At 33.1% G+C, this 14457-nt stretch overlaps 1 non-coding gene across 1 annotated transcript; it reads right to left on the reverse strand.

The window, feature by feature from the left end:
- Window positions 1–9693: 9693 nt before the first annotated feature.
- Window positions 9694–9800, reverse strand: LOC115696002 (small nucleolar RNA R71). Its single transcript, XR_004007606.1, has one exon. It is a non-coding gene; the product is annotated as a small nucleolar RNA R71 (small nucleolar RNA).
- Between the last annotated feature and the right edge of the window lie 4657 nt (window positions 9801–14457).

The raw sequence follows: 14457 nt of genomic DNA on the forward strand, positions 1-14457 counted from the left end.
AGGAATTAATAAGTTAGGGAATTTACTTGGTAAATTCGGTTCGACTTATTGGAAGCTCGGTTATATAGACCCATGGTCCCCATACTAGTTGAGGCCATACTGCTTGTAAGACTCAGTTAATTGATTTTAATTAATCAATTATAATTCTAAAAGTTAGACTATGTCTACTTTATGAATTCTCACAGTTTAAGGATGAAATCGTAAAGAAAAGGGTTTCTAGGTTTAATTATTAATTAAGAGACTTTGTATGTCTAATTAATAATTATTTTAAATGACAATATTATTTAATAATCTATTTTAGTTATTAAATAATTAGTTTTGGCATTTAAATGATTAGAATTGGAAAAATGGCATTTTTGGAGAAATTGAAATAAAATTGAGGAAACTGCAAAATCCAAGTGAGGCCCATTTTCCTCTATGGCCGAGCACTCCTTTTGTGTTTCCCAATTATTATTTTTATTTTTTAATTGCCATGTAATTGCTAATCAAAGCCTAGCTATAATAGGAAAGTGGTGGATCACACTAAATAAGGCAGTTAATTGATTACACAGTAATTAAGGAAACTGTTTTATTTGGAAAGTTGTGCTCTCCCTTCTCCCTATATATAGCAGCCCTTGTTTTCTTCTCTTGCACATCAATATGGATGAAAAGCCACGAAATTGAGAGAGAAAAATAGAGAGAAATTTCGAAATCCTTGTGAGATGAGTAGTGCCCACACACATCAAGTGGTATCTCAATCATAGTATGGAAGACTATGGAATTTCTGCATCAAAGGAGGAGAAAAGAAGATCCAGGTTCAGATCTTGGTGATGCTCTGCTACAGAAAGGAATCAAGGGCTAGAGATCTGAACGGAAGGAGTCATATTATTCCGCTGCACCCACTGTAAGGTTTTCTAACTTTATATGTGTTTATTTTCATTGTTTTAGAATTCATATTAGGTTGTTAATCCAACATACTTGTTAGTAAATCTAGATCCTGGTAAAATAATTTCCAACAACTAGCACCAGAGCCATGGTAATGATTTACTTTCATGTAATATGAATTAAAACGATGATTGCATGTTTCTGTGTTGATTTGGATGGTTTCATGTTGGTTTATGTGCTTATGTGATGAATGTTTATGTTGTACGAAATTTTTCCATGAAATATATTTTTTCAATTTTTGAAAATATTTTATTTGGATTCCTTGTGAAAAATTAAGCAATTTTGTTTTTTACGGAACTCGATTCCGATAAAAATTGAGAAAGATATGAATTTTGGAAGATTGGAAATCATGGTTGCTGTATGCAGCCTATCCTGGCAGTTCCCTACAAATTGCGAATTTTTGAGGTTTTTTCCCCAAAAAAATCCAATTTTTTCATGGGTTTGTTTCCCAAAAATTCATTTTTTCCTTTTTTAAATATTTCTAAATTGAAATTGTTTCCAATTTTAAATATTTTCAATTTGGAATTTTTTCCAATTTTAAATATTTCTATTTTGGAATGTTTCCAATTTTTAAATATTTCCTATTATGGTCAGATTTAAAAATTTGTTAACTTCTTTAATATTTATTTATTATTTAATTATAAGATTAGATATTTTGATATTTAAGATATTTTAAATTAAAAGATAACTTTGTCTTTTTATTTAAAATATTATATTAAAATTATCTTATATGGCAAATTAAATAATTAATAAATTTGAAATTAACATAGATATTTTTATAGATATACTTACCATAATGTTTTTCAAATTCAAAAATTTGTTATTTTGTTAAATATTTAATTATTTATAAATTATAAGTATAAAAATGATATTTTTTCTATATATATATCATTTTTTCCTTATTAGAAATTTATAAATCATATCTTAAATATTTAAATAACATAGATATTTTTGTAGAGATTTGAATATTGCTTAATTTGAGATATTTTGACATATAATTATGGTAATTATTATTCATTTATTATTTTATTCCTAAAATAATAATTATTTAACCAAATCTATTTTAAAATTGGTTTATTTTATTAAATTATAAGATCTGAAAGTGATATTGAAGATTCTTTCCTTTCAAATCATTGATCTTATTAGATATTTAATTTAATTTGATTCAAATAAACCTAGATATTTTAAAATTAGTTTCCTTTATTTGGTTAGTTTAAGAATAATAATTTAATTATATTAATATCTTGATTCACATCTGTTACATGGACAATGTTTGTTTGTTTATATTGTTTATTCAAAACTTTTTAACAAACCTATTATTTATCTGATCTAAATTGCTATGATTAACTTGTTGACAGATCATGATCCAATGATCTGATTTTAATCATAGTCCAATTGACGATAGATCTTATAAATAATTTGTAACAGGTAAATTTTGTACTTCTTTCATCTGTGTAAACCTAGTAACATGATAGGGTCCATCCAAATCATTTGACCTGTGTGAGCCTATATATTTGCTTTTGGGCTTAGATGCATATAGGGAGCCCATTTAAGTTTTTACTAAGTAAATGGACTAGGTTGCTAAAATAAATTTTGACATAAGGAAATTTATTTAGGCCCAATTAGATTTGGGCTTATTCAATGAATAACAATTGTTTATTTTAAGGTTAAATTCCTCTCTTTTGGGCCTTGTGTGAGAGTTGGGGGCCATAGAAGTGGGTACGACATACTGAACCCAGCTCCCGTTCACATGAACTACCCCAATTGTGAAGGCCCATTTGCCTTATTTAAATAATTGTATTAGGTTAATTATATTAGTCTAACCTAATTAAAATTGAATTAGCAACATAATTAACTTTTAAAATATATGAAATTTATTTTTCATGTAATATTTCAAAGTTAATTTTAGAAAAACACTTAGTTAATGATATATTCTAGACAGTTATTTCTAGTACTAGTTATTATTTCTAATATTAAATAGGAAAATATCATTGATTGTGAAATTAATTGTTTCCTAATTAATTTTGGTACAATCTAAGTTTAGAATATTTTCCTAGTATTAAACTAGAATTAATAATTAAGTTTCCTCTTTACTTAATTATTTATTTCTTGAATTTAATACATTTAATTAAATTGAAAATTTCAATATCTAAGTTGATTTTCATCATGATACTTTAATATTGTTATTTTCATGTTATTTAATTAAAGTTGAAAATTATTTTAAGTTTGGAATCTTATTTCAGAATAACTTAAGTTTGAATAATTTTCAGAATATATTTTATTTTATTTTATTAATCATTTCCCAAAATTTCGAAATTGCATCACCTTGATGCAGAAATTTCGAATTTTATTTGAAAAATAGATTAAAGTTGAAAATTATTTATTTAATTTTGGATCAACTTAAATCAGTGATTTTTTCATTTAATGGTTAATTAAAATAAATGAACTAAAATATATTATAATTAGAAATTGGATTAATTAGTCTATGAAAGTCTAGATAGATATTATCTGTTTTGCTTGAAGTATTTTTCTAGTGTATTTAATTAAATAGAAAATTAATATTTAAGTTGATTTTTAATCATGATACTTAAATATTTGAAATTTTTCTTAGATATTTAATTAAATAGGAAAGTTATATTTTTTGTTGAAAATTAATTTTTATTAATTTTGGGCCAACATAAAATTAGAGTAATTTTCCAGGATTTATTTTATTTTATTTTAAAGCATTTTCAAAAATGCAATATATATTTATAGAAAATTAAATTTGAGTTGTAAATTAATTCAAATTAATTTTGAAACAACTTAAATTGAATGATTTTCTAAATATTTATGGAAATTATTACTAAGATGGAAATAATTCACGTTATTTATCCATCTAAGTATAATTTATAAATATTAAATTAAAATTTATATTTGGAATTTTTCATTCTAAATTGGAAATTTTAATTGAATAAATATATATTTAAAATAAATGGATTAAAATAAATATTAGAAGAAAATACAACCCTTCATTAAATAATTAGCTTTATTATTATAAGGATATTCATCTCCATTGTTGGTTTTACATAGCTATTGCTTTAGTGAGTAATCCTCCCTAATGGAGGAACGTTCATTACCAAGTTAGCACCGTTTAATCTCGAAAGATAAGTAATCTTGTAAGTTTTTTTTTTTTTTTTTTTTTTATATATATAGTTTATGATCACCCTAATGGTGGCGACTGTATAAGACTTACAAGAATATGAAACAATGGTGGAAGCTCATAAGATAGAATAGCCTTGACTCTCGCCTAAACGGGACAACGCGGATTCACATCTTGATCGAATAAAAGGTTGCTAGAATGTTTGACATTTTAGATGAGCTGACGACTCTATTCAATGAATGGTAGCTTTGACTCTCGCCTAAACGGGACACTGATATCAGTTTGTTGAAAACCTTGGAAATTATTTAGGATTGTATGTTTTAGTATTTTCACTTGTCATTCCTACTTGCTATGTGCTTCATAATTTCTGAATTGTGTATGAATTTGTATTGAACCATGTTATTTTCTGTTATTAAATTGTAGTTTAATTTCGAATCTTCATTGTTGGTCTAACTTGATTTGTTTTTCTAATGAGATAAATCCCTAATGGATTTTCACCATTAGAGTAACATAGTAGTGTTAGATCTCGAAAGATAAATATTGTATATACAACATCTAGCTGTTCATCAATTGATGACACCTTAGACTAGTGTTTTACAATATGAAACAAGAAGATTATATAAATAAGATTACTTTGACTCTCGCTAATAGGAGCATCGTTGGATTCTTATTTAAAACGAAATTATCCTAATTCCTCTTAGCTTATTCATTTCGAATTAGCTTAATGACATATCATTGGATGAATGGTCTATAAATCATATAAAGTCTTATTTTCTCTTAAGAAATTAGATGACGCATATGATTATATTCCCAGAATTCTATCCCTAAATGATATAAATCCTCAATCTTAGATATCTCCTACTTGTATAGGCAAATCATAGAGTTAGATTAGTAGTGGTGGTCCAAGAAAGAATTACTAATTATACAGTTACACTTTCACAAGTGTTTCATAACCATTTTCTATCAATGGATTTATACTGTATGAGTTTAGTATTCTGTGACCAGAATCCACTTGCACTATTCTAAGAACTCTTTGATGTAACTTAAGTCATCAAAAGATACAACCACATATTTTATAATTCTAAGGCATTTGTATCTTGATCATAATGGTTTTGACAAGATCATTCTCTGCAAAGAGTTAATATGTCTATATCCATTGAAAGTATAATCATCTCATTCGCAGATGGATGCACATTCAGGGGTGGATATGAGTTTTCGTTGTAAATCATTACTAGATTCATGGATGACCTAATCGAAATCTTAAGAAAAGCTAGAACTGCTAACCCTGGTTTGAATGTTTGTTAGCTATTCTAAGTGATTAGGGGTGGAGCATCCCATAGTCATTAGATAAGAAAGTGTTTGTTTAAACAAATACTAATTTTCTAAGAAAATGACTAAATCTGAAAATAAAGTAGCAAATAAAGGAGATATTTTTTTCTTGATTCCAAAAGTGTTCTATCATCTTATTTTACAAGATGATCCCACTGCCTCTGTTGTCTTAACACAACTGAAGAGGTCTATACCATTTAGTTTTCTTTGACATAGTTCACGGTACCTTGTCGTAGTGGGAGAGTTTCTAGGAACTCACTCTTCTTATGACTTGGAAGACACTAGTGATTAAAATCCATTGTAAGTTTAAACAAGTAATGGATTGTCAAGATAAGAAACTAAGAAGAAAGCCAAGAGAACTATGGTTTGATCCATTCACATGGAGTAACCTAAAGTTTTCTGTTACAAGGACATGAAAGGAAATTTTCGTTAATAAGTCTATTCAATGGACTTAACAAAAACTTCCTGTTCCTAGTATTGTAGGTTTGAGTTTATCTAAACCTATGGCTTGTGGTATACCTGGTAATTACTTACTCTAATGCAAGCATGAGATGCTGATGCATTTTCTTTCCAATGGAAATCTATAGAAGCTTCACAACTTCTTAGACATAGATTTTATTTATCTAAGGAAAATTCTCAACTATTCCAGAGAAGATAAAGCCATGAAAGAATTTCTTAAATCAATAGTGAGAGGTCTCAGATATGCTTTAGTATGCCTTAGACCAGACACCTGCTGTTGAGTGGGAGTAATGAGTAGGTATCAGATTAATCGAGGAGAGGAACATTGGAAGACAATCAAGTAAATCTTAAGATTAAGAAGAGGAACTATATGTTAGTCAATAAGGGTGGTTTTGAAACTCTTAGACTACACGACATCAGATTTCAAGACTTGCCTTTGTGCTAGAAAGTCTGCGGATGAGATGGTGATTACTTTGGGGGTGGAGTAGTGATTTTGGAGAAGTGTAAAAACCTATCTGAAATCTCTTGGTCTACCAGAGAGAGACTGAATGTTAAAAGTTGCAGGAAAAATACTTTTTCAGTCTAAGGAAAGTTCTATACATTTGTGGCAGTGTTCCAACTTGCCTTAACTACTAGGGTTACTTCCTGTATAACAAAAGAGTAGTTGCCCAAAAGTATAGAATCCAGTATCCCAAAAGAGTAAACATATAGAGAGGAATTTCACATTATCAAGGATTTTGTGATTAAGGAAGAGTAATGGTGGAGAATAGGTTGTGTTTAATTCAACCTATCAGATCCTATTACGAGGAGTTTACTACTACTACACTTGATTTGTACATCAAGGTGTTAATGATTATTTGAAATGCACTTTTTTGTTTTATATTAGTGCAAGTGGGAGTTTGTTGGGTTTTATGCCCTAAATAAAACTCATTTCATATAATCAGATTTACTTATTAATAAAGATAAGAAATAACATTTTATGTTGCATGGTTCACATGATTTATTTCATGATTATATGTATATAATGTATGAATTCTTTTTAAGTCTAGAACATATGAGTTGGTTAAAGATTATAGTGTTGTCAGCACAGTGGAATATAATCTTTATTGTATGTTCAAAAGTAGATTCACTGATTTGTCAGAACACTGGATTTAGACTGACATGGTATAATCAGCGATAGGTATTCTTACACCTTGGAAAAGTGTTATGTCCTTTCCAGGACATTGGCAAAGTTTACCAGTATCGGATGCATGGAGTATGCATTGGAATGGACCGATATTGAACTTTGAATTAGATTTTGAAACTTACCGTAAATATCTATTCAATTCAATATCATAAGTTGATCCTAGATCACATGATCGAAATCCTGATATGGTTAGGCTCAATTTCAAGAGTATTATTCGTGTTCTTTGATTTGTTAGTTAAGCCTAATTTTTAGTCTAGGAAATACGTACATTTTGGGAACACGGTAATACAATTGAGTGGGGGAGCGCTAACATAAATATGGAATCTATAGCTTCTATTTGGCAAATAGAAGTAAAGGATGATTTCCTTCGAGCTTAACCAAACGAAGATAAATGGTGGAGATCTCATTTCACTTAGGTGAAATATCATTTATACAGGGTTAAGTGTTTTAAGGATAAAATACATTGTAGGGTGTTACGGTAATTTAATCCTGTACAGTGTAAATCATCTATATAGAGGATCATTGATCACATTAGGGTTATAACAATGGATAACTAATGACGTGTCTATATCGTGGAACATATAGAGCGTTTCTATATGACTGAGAGTGCAATTCCAAGTTCTAAGTGTTGATTCAATGAGGAATTAATAAGTTAGGGAATTTACTTGGTAAATTCGGTTCGACTTATTGGAAGCTCGGTTATATAGACCCATGCTCCCCATACTAGTTGAGGCCATACTGCTTGTAAGACTCAGTTAATTGATTTTAATTAATCAATTATAATTCTAAAAGTTAGACTATGTCTACTTTATGAATTCTCACAGTTTAAGGATGAAATCGTAAAGAAAAGGGTTTCTAGGTTTAATTATTAATTAAGAGACTTTGTATGTCTATTAATAATTATTTTAAATGACAATATTATTTAATAATCTATTTTAGGTATTAAATAATTAGTTTTGGCATTTAAATGATTAGAATTGGAAAAATGGCATTTTTGCAGAAATTGAAATAAAATTGAGGAAACTGCAAAATCCAAGTGAGGCCCATTTCCCTCTATGGCCGAGCACTCCCTTTGTGTTTCCCAATTATTATTTTTATTTTTTAATTGCCATGTAATTGCTAATCAAAGCCTAGCTATAATAGGAAAGTGGTGGATCACACTAAATAAGACAGTTAATTGATTACACAGTAATTAAGGAAACTGTTTTATTTGGAAAGTTGTGCTCTCCCTTCTCCCTATATATAGCAGCCCTTGTTTTCTTCTCTTGCACATCAATATGGATGAAAAGCCACGAAATTGAGAGAGAAAAATAGAGAGAAATTTCGAAATCCTTATGAGATGAGTAGTGCCCACACACATCAAGTGGTATCTCAATCATAGTATGGAAGACTATGGAATTTCTGCATCAAAGGAGGAGAAAAGAAGATCCAGGTTCAGATCTTGGTGATGCTCTGCTACAGAAAGGAATCAAGGGCTAGAGATCTGAACGGAAGGAGTCATATTATTCCGCTGCACCCACTGTAAGGTTTTCTAACTTTATATGTGTTTATTTTCATTGTTTTAGAATTCATATTAGGTTGTTAATCCAACATACTTGTTAGTAAATCTAGATCCTGGTAAAATAATTTCCAACACCCTTACCCTTGCATCCTTGCTACGTCCTTTTGTCTTAGTGGCTACCTTTAAGAACCATTGGATGTAGTCCTTGAGGGGCTCATCTTCCTGTTGCTTGACGTCTACCAAATCATTTGGCTCAATTAGGCATTATCGAGATTGAGAAATTTGGTTGCCCAAAGCATCCACTAGATCTTTCCATGAGTCGATTGATCGAAGAGGGAGCTTAAGGTATGACTGCTGAGCTAGGTCTGTCAGTGAGGTAGGGAAGATTATGTACTTAACATTGTCTCTTACACCATGTAGATTGGTCTATACTTTGAAGGAATGGATGTGTGATAGTGGATCTTCCTTTCTGGTGTATTGATGACAAGAAGGGTTCTTGAACTTTGGAAGGATTGGTAGGGCTTTTATTCTTTCAGAGAGTGGTGAGTGCTACTCTTTGTCAAGTTCAAATTCAAACAGCTTAGAGGTAGTCATTCCTTTCACTAATGTTGCTAGGTTGTCAAACTCTGCCCTGTTGACACCATGGATGGTGGTTATCAAACAAGAGGCAAGAAAGAGTTTCATCAACTACTGAAACCGAACAAAATCATGGCTTAGAATGCTAACGCGGGTAACAATGGAGGCAACAACGGTAATAATGGAGGTGCCGTTGAAGATCAAGCAAATGGCCACAGTTTGAGTGATTACATTCTTCCAACTCTTACGGGGGTCCAGTCTTGTCTAAGACCACCCTCCGTAGATGCTAACAACTTTGAAATAAAGCCTGCCATACTCCAAATGGTGCAATATTCAGTCCAATTTGGTGGACTGCCATATAAAGACCCCAATTTGCACTTGTCAAACTTTATGGAGTTAAGTCAGACTTTCAAAGTCAATGGAGTTAGTGATGATGCCATCCGTTTGAGACTTTTTCCATTCTTGCTGAAAGAGTGAGCCAAGAGTTGGTTGATCTCCTTGCCACCGAACTTTATAGCAACATGGACTGATTTGGCAATGAATTTTCTATCTAAGTTCTTTCCTCCAGCAAAGTGTGCTAAGCTGCGAGGAGAAATTAATAATTTCTGTCAGCTAGACAATGAATATCTCCATGAAGCTTGGGAGAGGTTCAAGGATCTCATCAGGAAGTGTCCACATCATGGTATTGACAAGTGGATGCTGGTCCACAACTTCTACAACAGGCTGATTGGTAATACAAGAACAATTATAGATGCTGCAGCTGGTGGAGCATTTATGAGGAAAAGTGCAAACGAGGCATATGATTTCCTAGAAGAGATGGCCATGAATAATCAGCAATGGCCAGCTGAAAGAATTCAGACAAAGAAGGTGGCTGGTATGCATGAGGTTGATGCCATAGCAAAACTGACAGCCCAGGTAAAGGCCCTGACAAAACTGATAGCTATGCAGACAAAATAGGCTCAAGTTGTTTGTGAGCTTTGTGGAGGCCCTCTCACCCCTATGAGGAATGCCTAGTAGATGTGAATAGTTTGTCAATGGATGAAGAAAAATCCATTTGGAATTACTCTCAAAACAATAACTTTGGGTCCAATCAAGGAGGGGGCCGAAGAAATAGTGATTTTAACCAGCAACAACAAGGGTTCTATCAGCAAAGAAATTAGAACCGAACGCAAAGCCAACAAAAATCACAGAAACAAGGCTCTAGTGGGAGTTCTAGTCTTCACACAGATTTATTGCTACAGTTTATGACAGAGACTAGATCATCCATTAAAGACTTACAGACTCAGATGGGGCAGTTGGCAACTCAAATAGCAACCCATCCTCAGGGGAACTTGCCTAGTACAACAGAGGTCAATCCAAAAGAAAACTGCAAGGCAATTACCCTGAGCAACGGGAAGAAGTATGAAGGGCCTGATGGGGGACAACCAGTGGAAGAAGAGATTCAGGATCAACTGGCACCGATATCAACGGAAAAGAAGACTACTGAGAGTCTCGCACCAAAACAAGCTTCTCAACCAGTCAGTATAGATCACCATGTGAAGATCCCGTACCTGCAGAGACTCCGAAAGACCAACTTAGACAAGAAGTTTTTGAAATTTCTAGAGGTCTTTAAAAAGTTACACATCAACATTCCTTTTGCAGAAGCCTTGGAACAGATGCCTAGCTATGTGAAGTTTATGAAGGAGATCTTGTTAAAGAAAAGAAAAATTGAAGACTATGAAATAATGGCATTGACTGAGGGTTGTAGCGCCATATTGCAGAAGAAACTCCCTCCCAAACTCAGAGATCCTGGGAGTTTCACCATTCCTTGTACCATTGGGAGAATAGAAGGGATAAATGCATTGTGTGACTTGGGAGCCAGCATTAACTTAATGCCTCTGTCGGTTTTTCAGAAAATTACAGTTGGGTGAGGCAAAGCCAACTACAGTAACCTTGCAATTGGCTGATCGATCACTAGCTCATCCAAGGGGAGTCATGGAGGATGTGTTAGTAAAAGTTGATAAGTTCATCTTCCCAGCTGATTTTATTGTTCTTGACATGGAAAAAGATAGCAATATCCCAATTACTCTTGGGAGACCATTCTTGGAAACTGGCCCAGCATTGATTGATGTTCAGAAGGTGAATTGAAGCTGCGAGTGTAAGGGGAAGAAGTGGTCTTTAATGTACTTAAGGCGATGACTTTTCCAAAGGCAAGTGATAACGGTTTCTTTGTTGATCTGATTGATACCATTGCAGAGAAGAAAAAGTTGATAGAAGATCCTTTAGAATTGAGCTTAACCGAGGATGAGTTGACTGAGCAAGAAAGAATGGAGGCAGTGGGATATGCCAAATGGCTTGACTCCTATAAGCCATTGAATAGGAAGTATTATGAAGAGTTGGGGTGGTGCCAAAGGACTTGTGCCATCTATAGAGAAACCACCAGAGTTAGAACTGAAGGTGCTTCCTAATCATCTACGGTATGAGTTTTTGGGAGAAGACAAGAAGCTTCCAGTGATAGTGTCAGCTTCACTTGCTGATGTGGAGACTGCCAAGTTGCTTAGAGTACTCCGAGCGCACAATAAAGCCATTGGGTGGACATTGGCTGACATTAAGGGAATCAATCCCTCAACAGTTATGCATCAAATTTTAATGGAGGGGGATGCTAAACCAACTATTGATGCACAACGAAGACATAATCCACCAATGAAAGAGGTTGTTAGAAAGGAGGTGCTCAAGTGGTTAGATGCTGGAGTGGCTTACCCAATTTCAAATAGCAAATAGGTTAGCCCAGTAAAAGTAGTACCAAACAAAGGGGGGATGACAGTGATAAAGAATGAGAAGAACGAATTAATCTCCATAAGAACGGTTATCGGTTGGAGAATCTACATTGATTACAGGAAGCTCAACAAGGAAACCAGGAAGGACCATTTTCCTTTGCTCTTTATTGATCAGATGTTAGACCGGTTGGCTGGGTAAGAGTATTACGGTTTCTTAGATGGCTACTCTGGGTACCATCAAATAGCCATAGTACATGAGGATCAGGAGAAGATGACATTTACATGTCCATATGGCACTTTTGCTTTCAGGAGAATGCCCTTTGGACTATGTAATGCTCTAGCAACATTTCAAAGGTGTATGATGGCAATCTTTTCAGACTTGATTACAACATGTATAGATCTTTATGGATGATTTCTCAATTTTTGGTTCTTCATTTGATCACTGTTTGGAGGACTTGGAGAAAGTTCTAATCAGTTGTGAGGAGTCAAACTTGGTACTTAACTCGAAAAAGTGCCATTTTATTGTAACAGAGGGGATAGTTCTGGGACATAAGATCTCAAAGGGAGGCATCGAGGTGGATAAAGCTAAGGTGTCAACAATAGAGAATTTACCCGTCCTGTCTCGTAAAAGGAGTAAGGAGTATTCTGGGCCATGCTGGATTCTACTTGAGATTTATTAAGGACTTCTCGAAAATCTCGAAACCGCTGTCCAATCTGCTTGTTAACGGGGTTCCTTTTGAGTTTTGGGAAGAATGCTTGAAAGCTTTCCGAGTTCTTAAGGAGAAATTGATATTGGCACCTATAGTCACTTCACCAAATTGGGAATTGCCATTCGAGTTGATGTGTGATGCAAGTGACTACGCAATTCGAGCAGTCTTTGGACGACAAGTTGACAGGGTGTTTCACACCATCTACTATGCTAGTAGAACCCTGAATGATGCTCAGCTGAACTATGCCACCACGGAGAAGGAGATGTTGGCAATTGTGTTTACTTGTGATAAGTTTTGGCCATATTTAATTGGGAATAAGATGATAGTTTATATAAACCATTCAGCAATAAAGTACATTATGACCAAGAAGGATGCAAAACCAAGGTTGATTCGGTGGGTGCTTCTGCTCAAAGAATTCGACATTGAAATAAATGACAATGAAAAACCGAGTTTTTGCAAGTGTCAATAATAAATACAAAAATATAAAATTGTATACGTCTGCAGAAGTAGAATGTAATTCTGTTACTGCAGAAACCAGTTTTGCAACGACAAAACAGAACAAGCAGAAAGTAAAAATATTTGCAGAAAATTAAATAACTTGATATAAGAGATTTGTACGTGGTATCAGTATTTTTTCGAACACTCCTAGTCCATGGGGCCACGCCCAGAGAATGAAATCAATTTATAAAGTATCAACAATTACAAAGACAATTGACTTATACAAGTTTAGACTCCCTCTAAATTATTGTTGCAATCCTTTGTATTGCACTTTATGAATCTGACTTCTGAAACACCTTTAAGCTCGAGCTTCCTTCCTCTTTGAAGTGTGAGTGCTTACTTCCTCCCGAAGTAAGGCTTGAACAAGTCTTCTCCTGAAGACCACTCTCTTGTTCAGTCAAGTCGTTCTAACAAACTCTAGGACATAGTAAGAACTGATATATAAAATACTAGAACCTAGATGAACAACTAGGTTCTCACATAACAAAGAAACTCTCCTCACAAAAATAAAAAAATGCAAAAAATGAATAATGGAAGAGCTGATTCGAATGACTGCTCTCTAGGTCCTATTTATAGAACATAGAAACCCTAGAGACAGCCACAAGGTTGAATCTGCAGCTGTACAAAACTTTCCTAAGATAAACACGATCTGCAGCATCAGAATCAGGATCTGACGCAGCAAATCAGACTAGAATAGGAAACTTGCTATAATCGAGTCTGATCTTCTATTAAGTCTTGATTCCTGCGATAAACAGTTTATGTATTCTGATTGTATCAAGACACAATCGAATTCAATAAGGGAAAGGCAATAATCAAAGTTTCCTTTAAAAACCAACTTTCCATAAGAGAATTGCTTCTCTTACAAGAAGTTTCCATACAAGAAAAGTTCACCTGTAAAATGCATCTTTCCTAACATAGAAAAGAGCAATAAAAACTGAATATATAAGGTAAGAAAATCGGTTATGAATGCAAATAAATCTTACCGTAAAAGAAAAAATATTTTGGCATCTAACTTTCCAAAAAAGGACTTTACAATCCTTACCTTTGGCACTTTAGATAAACAAAATATTTTTTAACAAAGAAGTACCTGCAAATCAAAGCTAGCAAGAGAAAATAACAACTCCCCCTGAGTAACACAATCGAAAATAAAAAAAAAAACAAAATAATATGCTAACTTTTAATCCAAAAAGATCACAAGTACCAAAAACAACTCTCCCTGAAAAAAAAGGGTCTAGAGTTGAGACAACAAACAGTTTAAAAATAGATTATTACTCCCCCTTTTTGTTTATCCAAGGGCCAAAGACATAAAGACATGAGAATATAGAAATATGTCCAACAAAAACATAAAAAGAAAGAAAACTTATGCCCCATAAAGCTTG

Source organism: Cannabis sativa, chromosome 6, assembly GCF_029168945.1.
Source record: "Cannabis sativa cultivar Pink pepper isolate KNU-18-1 chromosome 6, ASM2916894v1, whole genome shotgun sequence".
NCBI lineage: Eukaryota > Viridiplantae > Streptophyta > Magnoliopsida > Rosales > Cannabaceae > Cannabis > Cannabis sativa.